Here is a 17,104-nt window from a genome sequence, read left to right as displayed (position 1 = left end):
GAAAAAAAGAGCGAATGCTTATTTTTCTGTCACCAAAACTCTTTGTAAAAACAAATTTCATATCCTGCAGACGGTGTAATGAACTCTTTTAATGGTTATTTCCTTTTCTACTCTCGTAAGCAGCTACAACGCGTCGGCAATATCACGTGGTGACGCTCGGTCTTGCGCTGCTATATCCTCTCCTTGGCGGCTTTTGCAGCGTCTGCCTCGCTTTCCAGAGCGAGAAGGCAGGCTGTGAGGCTTGCGATCCTCGCTTTTTCTCCCGTACGGTCGCCCATAACGTGTCGAGAGCAGCGAAAAACAAATACGGTAAATAAAAGCACAGTGGTGCCAGACGGACTTGTGCACGTTGCTAGTTATGGGAATGCTTCCTTATCTAGAGCAAAAAAATTTTACATTGGTGTTTCTTCTTCTCTTATTCTTAAATTTATTTGAAGAAACGAGCAGTGCAACAAGTCTTTAATTTGTACATCGTGATACATCGTTCAATTTTCATTGCTTCTCTGTTAACTGCTAGCGCCACGCTTTCGCTAGCGTCTTCGAACGAAAACACTAAAAGGAGATCGTTGCTGCCGTGTGTCTGCGCCGCAAACACCTCTTGGTTAAAAGTCTTTCAACTTCGTAAAAGACCGCTTACTTAAAAGACTTTTTGCGCGCCCGTGTGACACAGGTATAAGAAATAAAAAACGACGTTTCTCTTCGGAGAGGACAAATAATAGCATATCACCGAGAACTACCATGGAGGAGCGCTAAACATTCAGTGAGCAATAACGTTATGACGTGGCTAAATTCTTAAAAACAAAAAATAAACAAACGTATTGGCTAATCTCGACTGAAATTCGTAAAATGCTGAAAACAATTATGCGTGTTTGGCTTTCGCACGGGTTCACTAAATGCCGCATAGAAATTTAAGCCAGGCCACAAGAATTTTCCGGAGGTGCGCAATCTTCGAAACTTGAGTGCAGGGACTAGTTTTGTCTTGGCTGTGCTAGTGTGTAATCAATGCCTGAACAACAGCGTATCATACAATACCATGCAAGAAATACAGGGCGTTGTGATTTTCCTTTTGATATTTTTTTTATCCTTATATTCCTCGGCTTCTCTTCACCGTCAGTGAAAGCGCACTTAATCCCTGATAGCATAAGGTGAGCTCACGAACACGGGTACAAGACCAGAAAGCGATGAAACAAGAAACGCTGTTAGCGTTTGTTTAATGCCCTTTGTCTCTCCATGTTTCCACGCATGCTAGCTGTTATGATGAATCTTGAACAAACAGGTCAACTTTCTGCTTTAATTAGGTTCAGCTCTAATCCAGCCGTGTGTCTGCCATCTTGCATGATAAATGAAGATAGACCAAGTCTCTTTCTAGTGAATTTGCGACGAAGATACGCTTACATTAACCTCTTGCAACATTGCTTGGGGCTTAAACGCTACATGCGGGATTCACCAAACGTACAATTGTCATATTGCTTGCATGCTTCAGGGCAGCGAGGTCTACAATAAACAGTAAGGTTTACGGGCTTTTGTGTGTGCCAAGGAGACGCTCATGATTCATGGAGGACATTTCCGCAACTCGTATTTTAGCGTAGAGCGAGTGCCCGTTTGTTATGGTTTCCGCGTACATTAATAGATAACGTTGAGCGGTCATTTGACAGAAAGACAAACAATAAATTGTCTGTGTCGCAGAAAATGTAGTTCTTCCATAGCCGAGACATTGCTGCTCCAAGCAGTTCGTGCTAGACTGAAGGCTAGGATATTTTTGTTTTCTCAAATTAAGGAAACTGCACCTGCTGATCTTCATAGTGGTCTCTGTAGGAAGGAAGGAAGGAAAATAGGAGAAAAAGAACGTCAGGGAGGTTAACCAGTCTATAGGCAGCCAGTTTGCTACCCTGCGCATTGGAGGGGATGAGGGGGATGAAAAATAGAGAGCAGAGAGGGAAGAGAGATAAACACAGCACATTTGGCAGCACACGAGTGCACACTCCGTCATAGTCAAGTCTTGTCTTTCGTGGTGTGTGACATGGCTGTTACAGCCGCTTGTTCAAGTCCGTGTTGCGTAGGAATTTCAACAGAACTTTTGTCGGCTTCTGTTGAAATGTCTTCTCTCGGGCACTTGACAGAATAGTGTCCCCAGACATTTGGCTGTTGTCGATGCGCGCAAAAATGAACGCCAGTGACTGTCTCTGGATGTTATACAGCGGACAGTCGCAAGTATATTCGTTGAGTAGTGGGCATGCTTAATGTTTGCAAGCACTGCACCGATGCATCTTATAGATTTCATTTCAGACGCAAGGAACACCTGAACTCCTAAGAATACAGGATCACAACCACTATGAAAGCTAGTGTAAAGATGCATGGATGTGTTTGTAAAACATTGGGAGGAACGCAATGCAACGTAAGATCAGGACAAAAAAAGGTGACACCCTCAGCGCTGTATGTCATCCTAGTTCGTCCGCGTTTTCTATACGCTGTGTTCCCTCCGGTGATTTAGGAGAGTACTGTGTTAGACAAGTTGAAGCTTTTCTGATCGGGGTAATTAGGCAAAATGAAACAACAAATAAAAAACGCGAAAGAGAGTCTTTTTGTCACCCTGTCTCCTATTTACATCTATGTTTTTGCAAACATTGCACCTTATATATACATGCTAGATATACACTGTACCCTACTTTGCTACACTGTTAAGCATAGACACCGAGAATTAAGGCACAGGCTTTCCAATAGCCAAGCAAGAAATCTTCAAGTGAAAGAACAGATTAGTTTTTGTATGATGTCCTATAATATCAGTATATATTCATTGTTAGTCTGGAAAGCTACACGTTATAAAGTCTAGCGATAACGAACCACCTAGAGCAATAGAAAGCAAGGTGGCTTTCACGCCCCATAACCAACATACGTTTATTAGGGACTCTGTAATGAAGGGCTCTGGAAATTCTAACCAGCTGGTGTTTTTAAACGTGCACTAACGTCGCATAGTACACAGGCCTCAACCGTTTCGCCACCTTCGAGATGTGGCCACCGTTGCCGCGATCTAACGCGTGACCTTCGGGTCAGCAGCTGACTACCCTAGCCACTGATCTGCCGTATCGAACGTGCCACCTAAAGCTCGTGTTCAAGACTCCACGAGAAAGCAATAATTCGAAGTGGAATATTTGTTCGAGCATTAGTACTGTTTTGCAGTTGACTATCTTGTTCAACGTAGCATTGTCACCTGAAGATGTCTTGAGGTTACGGCACCCGGCGCCTGACACAGAGTTTGGGGATTTAATTCCAGCCGCGGTGGCAATTTTTCGAGAGCGACGACACGCCACAGGCCCGCGTACTCACGTTAAATGGCACGTTGAAAAACCTCGGGTGGTCAGTATTTCAGGAGCCTTCCGCGTCGTGTATACCATCGCGTTTTGTGGAGCACATCGTGTTTTGCTGATAGAAACGCCCAACAGTTATTTTCAACGTTACTAGATACTTTTTGTTGTTATTTTTATTACACGGGTTGCCAACAAAGCACCACGTACCCGCTAGGTTAGCGTTTTCTTTCAGGGGCGAAGCTCTTCTTGCTCGGCGCAAGCTACTCGGCACGCCGTGTAGTTTTCGACTTGAGCTTTTTGGCATGCTTTCTTCAAATAAACGGTATCTCAATGAGTTCTTATCTCTACGCAGCTACTCAGTATGTACGTACACCTTGGAAAAGAAGACAGTGGCCCGCCTGGAGAGCTCGCAACGCGGCTGCAATGCGCGCCCGCCGCCAATGTTCCGTGGTAAGAGCTCGCCGGAGCGAAGATAGACGCTAGCGTCGGCAGCACTCCCGATTAGGCACAATTATCGTTCCGCATGCAGTGGGAGCGTCGAGAGTTCCAGTAGCTGAAGATAAGGGGGAATTCAAACACAGTCAATTCGTGTTCATCGGAGACTTCAACGTGGACATCGTGGCGGATGACGGCTGCGGGATAGTTTCGCGCATGATGTCCCGTTACGGTCTCTGGTGCAGCTCGTACGGCCACAAGCGTCCCACCATCATCAGAGGGACCTGGGTGTAAATAGCCTTCTCCAGCTTTTAAATACCACATTTCATCCAAGATCCTCTCCCCTCGTACTTTACCAACTACAAAATTTTCATCTTCAAAGGAAAACGCATTCCGCAGTTTTGGAATCAGTGATGCCATCCTTCTCTATAACTTCATCGCTACGTAAATGATCATAAATTTTGTGTATATAAGTGTGTGTACTTTTATCCATATTTAAATATTATTCATCGTGTGTAAATGTTTATATAGAAACATCTCTATAACAACGAGTCGAGTCTTTATGTGATCTGTGGACGAATGTGGGTCCATGGTTTGGTCGATAAGCCTCCCTCATCATTATTTTCTTCGCGTAGATAGCAACATTTTTTTCTTTATTGCTGCGGGCATAAACACTCACTGACTAGAGCATGTGTGCATCATACAAAGCGAACATAAAAATTCCTGAGTTATCAAGGTGCAAAGCGGTAAGAGAACAAAATGACAACTTGGACTACATATAGTAATGGTGCGCGTGCGTGCATGCGTGCGCACGCATGTTTGTGTGTGCAGAACTTTCAGAAAGGCTGATAAGTCTGCGCACTCTCTCAGCCAGCTACTGGATAACGAACTGCATAGAAGCGGTGCGCACTCACTTACTCAATAAAATCCTGCTTGTAGGAGTGCAGTGAAGGAAAAGAAAAACACCGGGGCCTGTGTGGTATAGCGCAGCACAGTCACAGCGAAAGCAAGAAGAGCGGCCTTTCAGAGCCTTTTCAAAACACTCATGGGGTAATTACTGCAGGCACACGTGCTTTGTACCCACTAGGGCGGCATTTTTAATAACCTTTTGAGTGGTAGGCCGGCATTCGCTATGCTATTTTTGCGATTCTTCTGAGAAGCATGGTATCCGCTAAACACTTGCAAGAAACTTTTGCCAATTGTCCATGCAGTGGCTGACGACGATGAGGAATTATGGCTGAAGTAGGTATGCACCAAAGTTAAAAGGGGAACAAGAACAAGATTGTGTGATGGTATAGAGCATTGGACGGCCCACTCGTTACGCTATTTGAATTTCGCGACGACTCATCGTTCTTTCGCTGTTGTAAATCGCTTTCTAAGTCGTATTAACGCGATTGGTTTCCCGACATCAAGCCTGCCTAAGGCAAGTTTGACAAGTCACTTCTACATGTCCACGTGCGAGCATAATTTTGGAACGTTTAATTTTATACATGATTCTGATAACCTTTGATTGCATTGTTTTCATGTAATAAAGAAAAAAAAGCACCCGTCTAGCCCAGTGGCAAAATACTGGGCTAACACCATGCGGACGCGGGTTCAGCCCTACTGTGCCATTGGTTCTAGGTCAGGCCTACCTAAGGCAAGTTTGAAAATAACTTACAAGCACAGGCGTAACTCAGTGGTAGAATATTGGGCTGGTACCCAGCGGGCCCGGGTTCAAGCCCCACTGTATTTGGTGCAAGGTTTCTTTTTTCTAATTTCGTGCGATGTGCTTACGAACACCGGTGGCGGCAGTGGTAGCGGCGGACAACAACTGTGCGTGACCGGAAAAGTGATCTCGTAACAGCTTTCGCTGTAAAAAAAAAACATGGGTGATCTCTCTTTTTAGGAATTGGTATAACACGAAAGTGAAACGTGTCCTGGCAGAAATAGTTGAGAGTTTAGAGTGCATTGAATGCAACATTGGAATGAATGTGAAATGAATGCTCCAGTGTGGAATGAATGCTGAAGCGAGAAATTGCAGTGTCAAGCGAGAAACGGCAAGCAGCTCGAAATATGCAGTCCAGACGTCAAGCAGAAAGTACGGTTTAAATGAGAATACAAAGGACGAGCGCATACAGATGACTGTCATAGCTCGAAACTTCCACTGCTCAAACAGAAAGAAATTCGCACGAAATGAACACATACGTATACACAGAACGAGTATGAACTGCCACAATTTTTACTTCGTGTGTGAGCAGCAGGCTGTTTTCGTAAACGCGGCTGTGGCAGCGAGCGAAGTGACGTTCCTGCGCTCTTTAACTACCGTATTTTCAAAGCAAACTTGCGGTGGGAGCACAAGAGGTAAAAAACCCAAATGAAGCGCGTGCTTGAGTGAGCCACCCAATTTTCGGAGCCACCACGCATGCCACGTGGAGGCACATGCACAGCGACGCGTAATGTGGCGCGGCACGAAGACCTTGAGGCCACGCGCACCCGTCGTGCCATCTGGGTAGTTATGACGAAAATGCGCTCAATTTGCTGAGCTCTGAGGAACGCCAGCGGCACGTCGTGTATAGAAATGGCTCGCCCTATGCAAGCTAGAGAAGGTTGCTCTCTGGCTTAGTGTTCAGCATGGCGTACTGAGGCCGCGTTCACACTGAGCATTCCGGCCGCCCAAAGTGCTCCGAATCCGGTTCGGCGGCGGCGAGATCCGCCGAAAGGGCCCTCTCCACGCCGATCGCTCTCGGACCAATTTTTGCGGCGTCTGCCGCCGAATCGGTCACCGCGGACCAATAAGAGCGCTAGTCAAGGAATTTTGAAAAATGGCGGCCAAGCCCTACTCACTTGTTATACCGCAGTGCACGTAACTGAATGTTGAAACCAACGAGAGTTTAACCTACTCTGTGCCTACTTCGCGTCCGTATTTCGTGGAAGAGGTGACCGAGCTTGCTGTTGGCGTGACCGAGCTTGTTGCGGTCTTGCAGTGCAAAACGAACCTATCAACACCGCTGGAGTCGGTGGTTTTTTTCTGCTCTTCGTGCATTACAAGACAGCCACGTGCCAGCAACTTAAGCAGTACTGTCTTTTCTTGCTTCCTGCGTACGAGAATCATCGAAGTATACACCACCGGATATCGTAGTGACATTTGCGAGCCGCGACAACAACTGGGTGGCAGCGCATCTACCCCGCGTTCGCCCGGTGGTAGATGGCATATTCGGCGGCTCGGGGCACGTCCAGTGCGAACAGCGCTGCGTTTCGGCGGCAGGGAAATTTCGGTCGCTGTAGAAAGCGGATGTTTCAGTGTGAACTAGGCCTAACGGCTTGAGGTGACTGGTTCAACGCACCCCAGTGACTCGTTTTTTTAGGGGCGAAGCTCCTTATGGCGTGGCTTGTGCATCCCTCGTAGTACGTAACCACCAGTGGCACATACCCGAAGTAGCGGTCCCTACAATTTTGACCTCCAAGGTGGTTCCGGTGAGAGATTTCTTCTGTGCGTTGTTGAACAATAAAAGATAGTGCACAATGCACATGTTAATGGCTACTAAGGGGGAATGAGAGACAGGAGCATTCGGCCTTTAGGTAACGCGCACGCTGCGATCCCCCTTAGCAGCTATTGGCATGTACATTGAGCACGATCTGACAAGAAAAGGTTGCTACGTTATACTCGCTGGGTGTAACCTCCTTGGTTTTAGAAAGGTTTAGCGAGCGTTGGGCCGCATAGCCATGAATACAGTGAACTAGTATATACCATGAACTCGAGGTGGTTCAAGGTGGGAAGTAAACCCGAAGCGCAAGCCGTAAGAAAGTGTGCATGTGCCACCTCCCGTTTAGTCCTTGAAATATCCGCTGGATGGCGGTGCTTCTATATGGAGAATATATGATGAAAAGATGCGAGATGGTGGTACTTGGAGTGCTGAATAGATGGACGAACGGACACACAGACAGATGCATGGATGGACGCATGAACGGACGCAGGCACGGATGCATGGACGAACGCAGGGACGGACGCACGAACAGACGCACGCACGGACGGGTGGGTGGACGCATGGACGGTTACACAGACGTACGCAGGAATGGAGAGATGCAAGAACGAATGGACGGACGAATGCTTCGCCCCACTCCCCATCATTCACTCCGTGGATATGCTGCCATTTTCCATCTGTTAGTACTCGTTTGTATTTTACCGCGTCATATCTGTGACGGAAATATATCTTCGGAGCCGTGGTGGACCCTGGCATAAAACAATGTCCGAGGAGGTTCTCGAATCCCCACGCTAAGCAGTAGTCCCTATGATAGTCCTGCCTACAGGCGTCTGAAGAACTACGTTGCCTGCAATGAAAGCCTAACATTGCGTGCACGGTGGGTTCAGCGCACGTTACGGCAAAAAAAGATAAAGAAAAAGGAGAGAGCCGCAGTGCGGGCCTGGCCTGGCATGGGCCGGCGCGGCGCGGTAGAACTGCAGTGCTAGATAACGCCAGCAGCGATGTGCTCACGGATACTTCGTTGCTTGCATAGCGTAGTTAATTCGTTCCGTTATCTTGTGACCAGCGTTTCTGAATGGCTCAGCGGTGTCATGTGTGTGCGTGTCACGTTGGCAGCTATACTGTATTCACCATCCTTCAGCGGTATCTTGTGCGTGTGTTGTGTTGGTAGCCAGACTGTGTTCAACACACTTCGGTGGTGTCATGTTGGTGTGTTGTGTTGGCAGCTAGACTGTGTTCACCACGCTGCAGTACGTGAACGGTGCTTGGTGACGGCAACAGAAGCACGTTCCTTTCGTGATGTTTCTCAGGCCTCAAGCGAACCTGTCACCGCAACTATAGAATGCAAGATGATGCGCACGCTGCATGCTCAGAAGTGCTCGGAACCTGAACGGTAAGTAATGCTCCTGTTTTCCGTGTCCTTATCCATATTGTAACTCGGGTGCTTAGAGTTATTGTTCTGCACCACGGAGGAAAGAAAGATAGGAGAGGGCATGTCCCCCCGGCGCGCTACGTGAAAAGTGTGGAGGAAATGACATCATGGCGGCTGTAATCAGTGGGCACAATGACGGTGTTGCTACGGTTTCGTGTTGGGCAGTGGAGCTGGTCTAGCAACGAGTGGCCGCGGCTGGCAGTAGTGGAATGTGTGCCTCCCCAGGTCTCGTGCTGAGCCGTGGTGGACAATATACGTGCTCTGCGCCGCTTTAGTGGATACGCTGTTTTCTCCTGGCAGTTACTGTACTCTCAGCAACGTTTACAAAACGTTTCGTCTACCACGAGGCCTGAACAGTGCGTAGAACGAGTGCATATCCATGTGTCGTGCGGCGGATGACGTGGATGAAGCAAATAGTGTTCAGTGAAATTGCGTTGGGCGCCATGACGAAGCGGAACGACGACGAACGCCTTGCAGGTCAGTGATGGTTCGGCAGTGCTCCTGTTTGTGACAACGGACGATGCTGTTAAGCCCAGCAAGACGCAATGAGGACCATGTGCACATACGTAGTTTCGTGTTGTGTGTACAGTGACAACTTGCATGCGCGTATTAAAACACCTTTTCTGTTTCGCTTTGTATATTCTCCCCCAGCATTACATGTAATCTCAACGTAACAGCAACCACGTTCAACTGACACTTGCACCGTGCTCAAAGTAACCACGGTCGCAAAATGCTGACGCCAGTGAGTTTCACGCGGAATACGGACACAGGGGCCGGACGCTGCGTCGGCCGCGTGGCGGAATGCAAACGTAGAAGGCGCACGACCGATTGTGTTCTTGGTACAGTTGCTCAATCAATGACGTGAAAACACTTGCCCTTGTCAGTGCATCTAGCGCGCGTTCTCTTGTACTTGCTTTGTTGTCGGTGAGCTGTTACTCGCTTTTATACTTCGACGAAATGAATTCGCTGAAGGTTTCGCGCTGGCCCAGAGTGCTGAGCCCCATTGCATTAGTTTCGGATCGTCACGACACGCGTGCTGCGTAGCTCATGTGCTTTCCGAGCTAGAGAGAGAGTCGTGCTTTCTGCTTTGCTTTCGGATGTAAGCAAGAGAGGAGAATTTCCCCAGTCAATATGGCCGACTTCCGGCTTCATCACGGCTTCACAACGAATGATAGCAGGGCCTCTCCTACCTTTCCTTCCTCCATGTTCTCCACTGTGTGTTGTAGGAAAGAAAGATTAAAAACAAAAAGAAAGAAAAGGACATCACACGCACACAGCAACACTGGGCGGGGCCTGATGCGCATGTGACGACTACTGCGATGGCAGAACTTAATACTTCATACGGCCACTTATTCGACACGCATGCGCGCATTGTCGAAGATATTTTGTGCGATATGATTCCTTTCAAGGAACCACAACTTAAGCAAAGTTCTTTGTACAAGTACTAAAGTGAAATACCTACTTTGTTGTGCCCTCCTTTGGTCACATGGCCTTTACGCCGATTTTTCTTTTCATTTCGCTCTCTTCCCATAATTGATTTGCTTGTGTTCATCCTGTGTTGACTTATGCTCGATAATACTATGTTGCATGACCATGAGCCCACGTTTCCCAGCGCTTGCAGTTGATACAGAAGAGAACTATTCTGGAAGTTTTTGTTCCACCACACAATCGTTTGTATGAAACAAATATTTTTATATAAAATCACCTTTCATAAAAGAGTTGCGAACAGTGTACGCTAGTTATCACAAATTGTTGTTTTACCCCGCGTTAAGACTTGGTGAAGAACATCAACTAGATGGCGTGCACTACAGTGCTTAGAATATAATGTACTGGTGGCTACGTTATCGCGCAGATGCATCCCGTTCGTTGTATACTTTTTCCAACAATGAACCATTGCGTGTGACGGCTTGTGCACCTTTCGAGTTTTGATTCGCACCAGCTGCTCAAAAGAAATCACATGTATAAAAAGCAGAGCAAATGCACGCTCGTGGCGCTTGTAACAGGTGGATGGTCTGCACTGGGAAGTCTGCACTAGGTGACCGTGGAGTTGAACAAGTTACCAGTGGTTATCCTGTCTACGTGCTACGCGCCCGGCTCATGTTCATTTCTTCTTCTCGACTTCAATTCTATATGTGATATCCTTAACCTTTATTTCTTTGTTATTTGACTTAAAATCCTGGCCAAATGCCGTCACGTCTATTTCGAAGGCCATTTAGAATCGGGCCGCTTCCTCTGGACAACAAACTGACTTGAAACGGACAAAATTTGACTGGCTTTATTGCTTGCTGGTGTGTATTCTAGCCACCATATCGACCCGCTTTGGTTATTCATGGTCTAAGGGAATCGGCTGCTGATCTTCATGGGATCGAATCCCAGCCGCCGCTGCAGCTGTTATGTTGGCAGCTATACTGTATTCACCATCCTTCAGCGGTATCATGTGCGTGTGTTGTGTTGGCAGCCAGAATGTGTTCACCACACTTCGGTGGTGTCGTGTTGGTGTGTTGTGTTAGCAGCTAGACTGTGTTCACCACGCTGCAGTACGTGAACGGTGCTTGGTGACGGCAACAGAAGCACGTTCCTTTCGTGATGTTTCTCAGGCCTCAAGCGAACCTGTCACCGCGACTATAGAATGCAAGATGATGCGCACGCTGCATGCTCAGAAGTGCTCGGAACCTGAACGGTAAGTAATGCTCCTGTCCAGCATTTTCGATAGAGCATTTTCGCAAAGCATTTTCTATCGAGGCGAAAATGCTTTAGGCCCTTGTGCTTGGTTTTATGCACACGTTAGGAACCCCTTGTGGTCTAAATTTCCGACGCTCTCCACTATACGGTGTCTCTCATAAAGATATGATGGTTTTGGGATGTTAAACCACAACAATTATTATCTTACCAGGATTCGACTAATAGTGTACCTGACTTCTGAAACGTTCTGCGCAAGAAACATTTTTTTTCTTTCGGAACTCGGTGTAAAAGCGACATGTTTCAACCCTTCGTTTTATTCATTAGCAACAGTGACTGAAAGTGAGCCTTCATAGATAAGCAATTCAGTTGCTCAGACGGAGCGTAATACCTATTTTTGTGACCGGCAGTGTCTCGTCGCACATGTTGACAGTCACCTATGCCCCTGACGCACGGGCACCCTGAAGTCCTTTAGACAAGGGGACATCTTTCGGAAAGGCGTTCGGGCGCAGTGACACACGACAAAGGAGTAACTCCTTTCCGGCAAAGATCCTTTTCGCAAAAGCAGATCCCGCATCTACTTTTCTGGCAGGAAGGGAGTACTCTCGCATACAGTGTGCATAATTTATCAATAGAAGAAAACGTGTCGCAACACTGCGGTGCCCTGTCAGTATTTTTTTGCGCTCAGAAAATGTTTTCGTTTTCAGCAGCAGTGCGATTTGTTGAAAAGTGAAGGCCTATAGTCTTTCCATACTCTCAAACGCCTGCATTACGTCACTAGCGCGATCATGTTAGGGTTGGCAGCGGCAGTTGCTGTGTCGGTGACGTAGTATCTTGTAACAGTGGAGTCGGCTCAGTCGGTGAAGAAAAAATCGCGCGTCCAGTGGACTGAAAAGAAGACCTGGGCGCTGATAAAGCTATGGGAGGACCATTTGGACGCCTTGCGAGGGCAAAAGCACAACGGTGGAGTGTACCAGGCGATTTCCGAGAGCCTCACCGACGCCGGTATTCCCCGTACACGGGCGCAAATTCACAGCAAAATTGCCTTCGCAGCGTTTAGCTAATCCTCGATGGAGCCGAGAGCGACAAGAGTCAGGCCTACCTCAACTGTTGCTTTATCTCTGCCTCTGCGCTGAGACATCGAAGAACCACAATGAAACGCGGCATGTCGTCACTGACCAAGCTGGACGCAGCCATGTAAAAAGCACGACAAAAAAAAAACAGCAAGACACCGACTGTTCATAGTTGCCAGACGAACTTAAGTTGCTGCTAAAAACGCAAAAAAGCGAAATAAAATTACAGGTATTCGCTTTATAAGCCACTAGACAATAAAAAAAACGATTTTATGCTCCGGCGTCCCTGAATGTGATGTACATGCGCAGATTCTTTTTAATATTTCCAATCTTGCTGCTTCCACAAACAGCGCCATTGTTTCTGCAGCGTTCTTCTGAGGCACCGCCTAAAGCAGTAGTCCGGTGCCGTGTGTCATCAGCGCCACTCCTTTCTGCAAATGGTCCCCTTAGGCGACAAAAGGGGGTTTACTTCAAAGTACTTCACTTTTGCCCGTGTGTCACGGGTATTATCCGGTTACATAAGGGCGATATGAGGCGAATGCATGAGCGAGCAGATAAATATAGTGAAATACAGAACTGTGTTTTCCCGATGAAGGCCCGGCGAGCTATAACCAAGAAAATCGAGTACCCAGATTGCAAGCATACATTAGCTTCTTTCATTTAAAAGAATGACGCTCTTTATTGTTGATATTGACACGTGCGGTTCTTTTGGTTTACGAAGAAAGCCGCTATCACTTTCTGTTAAGCGCAACGCAGGCCGCGTTCATCTTGTATGTCACTCTGGAACGCGTTATGACACGTGTATAAAAGACTGACACGTGCGGTTCTTTTGGTTTACGAAGGAAGCCGCTATCACTTTCTGTTAAGCGCAACGCAGGCCGCGTTTATCTTGTATGCCACTCTGGAACGCGTTACGATGCGTGTATAAAAGCCGGCGCCGTGCGCCACTGGGGGGTCTTTTTTTTTCCGTCGGCCGACGACTGTTCACGCCGCTGTTGCGGTGAGTTGTGTTTGGCCTTGTTTTGCTGGGCACAAGTTCGCCCAATAAACAGTTCACCTGACACCGCCCTGACTCCTGCGTGCTTCCTCTCAAGTGCTGCGTGTATCACAACCTCGTGACATCTGGTGGAGGTGCTTCTCGGTCCATGTACCGTACGCCCCCGTCCAGCCGTGAGCCAAGCCCAAGCCGCCAAGAGGACGACGCTGACCCGGTCGTTCGAGTGAGCCGAAGACAACAAGGACTACCGCCCGAATACCTGCCGCTCCCCGACAAGGACAAGAAAACAAAGGCTGCTACGAAGCCGGCATCCACGATGACGGAAGCAAGGTCTTCGGCAACCGTGGTCGTCAACCAGCCCAAAGAGCCGCCTACCTTCCGCGGATCGACCTACGAAGACCCGGAAAGCTGGCTTGACATTTACGACCGCGTCGCAGCCCTCAATAAGTGGGACCCGGACGACAAGCTGCGTCATGTGTATTTTTAACTGGAAGACGCCGCAAGGACTTGGTTCGAGAACCGCGAGTCAACGCTTCCAACCTGGGACGACTTCCGCGTTGCTTTCCTGCGCGCCTTTGCAAGCGTCGTGCGGAAGGAAAGAGCCGCATCACTGCTTGAAACTCAGGTGCAGCTCCCCAACGAAAACGTAACGATCTTCACGGAGGAGATGACGTGACTTTTCCGCCACGCCGACGCCGACATGTCTGAGGACAAGAAGGTTCGCCTGCTTAAGCGAGGAGTGAAGCAGGAGCTCTTCGCCGGACTGATCAGAAACCCACCAAAGACGGTACAAGAGTTCCTCTCCGAGGCTACCACCATCGAGAAGACTCTTGAAATGCGGACCCACCAATACGATCGGCGCATGTCGCCAGACGTCGCAGAAGTCCGAGGACTCTGCCCCGACGACCTGCGCGAGACCATACGCGCTATTGTTCGTGAAGAACTGCGCCGCATGTTGCCATCGTCTCAGCCCCAAGTCGCCTCTCTCGAAGACGTAGTCCGCGAGGAACTACAGCGCTCACTCAGCGTTCCTGAACGGCCACAGCCCCAACCGGAGGCGATGACCTACGCCGCTACTGCACGACGACCTGTCGCCGCTCCTCGCCAACACCAGGACCCAACGTCTCCGCAGTTTCGTCGCCAGCCACCGCCGCCACCCCCGACACCTTCCCGCTCACCAGTAATCCAGCGCTCGCCGAGGAAAACTGACGTTTGGCGCACCCCGAACCACCGCCCACTATGCTACCACTGCGGCGAAGCCGGGCACAGCTACCGCTACTGCCAGTACCGTGAGATGGGACTGCGTGGCTTCGACGTGAACGCGCCGCGTCCGCGCCCAGGTGAGCGACCTCGCGACATCGCCAACTACATCGCCGGATCGCAGTGGCAACAACGACGACCATCCCGTTCACCTTCGCCTGGCCGCTACGTCTCCCCGGATCGCCGCCAGTACACCGGCCCTAACCGGGGCCGATCCCCAAGCCCCTACCCGGGAAACTAAAGGCAGCAACCGATGGAGGTGCGGTTGCTGCACGACGCAATGCCGAAGATCCTCCTCCGCCGCCGCCGCCGCTGCCGATGACGACGACCACGACGCACGAACTTTCCCGACGTAGTCGCAGTACGCCGCCTGAGCAGAGTCTTTACGACAAAGCCTCGCCGCCGACGCGACATAGCAGCACCGGACCAAGCCGACGCAGCCGTGATCCGACGCCCCGACCTAACCGGAACGCCAGACGACGAACCACCGGCCTCGACGTGATCATCGACGGCCACATCGTCACCGCCCTAGTCGATACCGGCGCCGACTACTCTATCATCAGTGGTCTCTTCGCCGCTAAGCTCAAGAAGGTAAAGACTGCGTGGGAAGGACCGGATATCCGAACAGCAGGGGGCCACCTTATAACACCGACTGGAACCTGCACGGCAAGAGTCACGATTCACAGCCAGACGTATTCTGTGAATTTTGTGGTCCTGCAGCAATGCTCGCGAGACGTCATTTTAGGCATGGATTTCCTGGACCAGCAAGGCGCAGTCATCGACCTAATATCCAGGTCAATCACGCTGTCCACGGATAATGCAACGGCGTCAGACTGCAACGTCGCTCACAATGCCTTGAATGTGACAGAAGAGCAGGTAACCATCCCGCCACTGTCAAGCGTCATCATTTCCGTCGGCACCAAAGCGTCTACCAACTTACAAGGTGTCATCGAATGCGACCAGCACCTGCTCCTAAACCGTCAGATGTGCGTCGCAAGAGGCATAGCCAAGCTTCATAACGGCGAAGCCAAGGTAATGGTGACGAACTTCAGCAATGAATATAGGCACTTGAATATGGGCACGACGGTAGCACATCTAAGCGAATTTGTGGAAGCGAGCAATGCCTTCGCCCTCACCGATTCTCAGGGAGCCGCAACGTCGACAGCAGTGTCCGCGCCCGCCTTCGACGTCAACCAAAGCCTTTCCAGGCAGCAACAAAAGGAGCTCAAAGCCTTACTCCACCAATACAAGGACTGCTTTTCGTCGTCATCGAGGCTTCGTCAGACCCCTCTCGCGAAACATCGCATCACAACCGACGAATATGCCCGTCCGCTCCGTCAGAGCCCCTACCGAGTTTCTGCACTGGAACGCGAGGCCATCAAGCAACGAGTCGACGAAATGCTGCGTCACGACATCATTCAGCCGTCTACGAGTCCGTGGGCATCACCCGTGGTGTTGGTGAAGAAGGAGGACGGAACCCTACGTTTTTGCGTCGATTATCGTCGCCTGAACAAGATCACGAAGAAAGACGTGTATCCCCTCCCACGGATAGACGATGCTCTGGACAGACTCTACAACGCCAAGTATTTTTCGTCGATGGATCTCAAAACCGGCTACTGGCAAATCGAAGTAGACGAGAGAGACCGAGAGAAGACTGCCTTCATAACACCAGACGGCCTATTCGAGTTTAAGGTCATGCCCTTTGGTCTTTTCTCGGTGCCTGCGACGTTCCAACGGGTTATGGACACAGTACTCGCAGGCTTGAAGTGGCAGACTTGCCTCGTCTACTTGCACGACGTAGTCGTATTTTTTTCCAACTTCGACGAGCACCTCCGGCGCCTTGAAGCTGTTCTTCGGGTAATCAAAGCCTCAGGACTTACCCTGAAGCCAGAAAAGTGCCGCTTCGCCTACGAGGAACTATTGTTCCTTGGCCACGTTATCAGCAAGTCGGGAGTGCTCCCTGATACACAGAAAACAGCTGCGATCGCCGACTTTCCTGCACCCTCCGACAAGAAAGCAGTACGCCGATTTCTTGGCCTCTGCGGTTAATACAGGCGCTTCGTGAAGAACTTTTCGCGGATCGCCGAGCCACTGACGTACCTCACGAAGGCCGACGTCGACTTCAAATGGGAAACGCCGCAAGTCGAGGCATTTCAAGAATTAAAGCGACGCCTGCAAACGCCGCCAATACTGGCGCACTTCGACGAAGAAGCTGACACCGAAATTCACACGGACGCAAGCAGCACAGGGCTCGGCGCCGTGATCGTGCAGAGGACCGACGGACTTGAAAGGGTCATCAGTTACGCTAGCCGGTCCCTTTCGAAGGCAGAAGCCAATTATTCCACGACAGAAAAGGAATGCCTTGCCATCATCTGGGCTACATCAAAGTTCCGCCCCTACCTGTACGGCAGGCCTTTCAAAGTCGTGAGTGACCACCACGCCTTGTGTTGGCTAGCTAA

Source organism: Rhipicephalus microplus, chromosome 5 (genome assembly GCF_043290135.1).
Source record: "Rhipicephalus microplus isolate Deutch F79 chromosome 5, USDA_Rmic, whole genome shotgun sequence".
Lineage (NCBI taxonomy): Eukaryota > Metazoa > Arthropoda > Arachnida > Ixodida > Ixodidae > Rhipicephalus > Rhipicephalus microplus.
Note: the sequence above shows the minus strand (reverse complement) of the source record.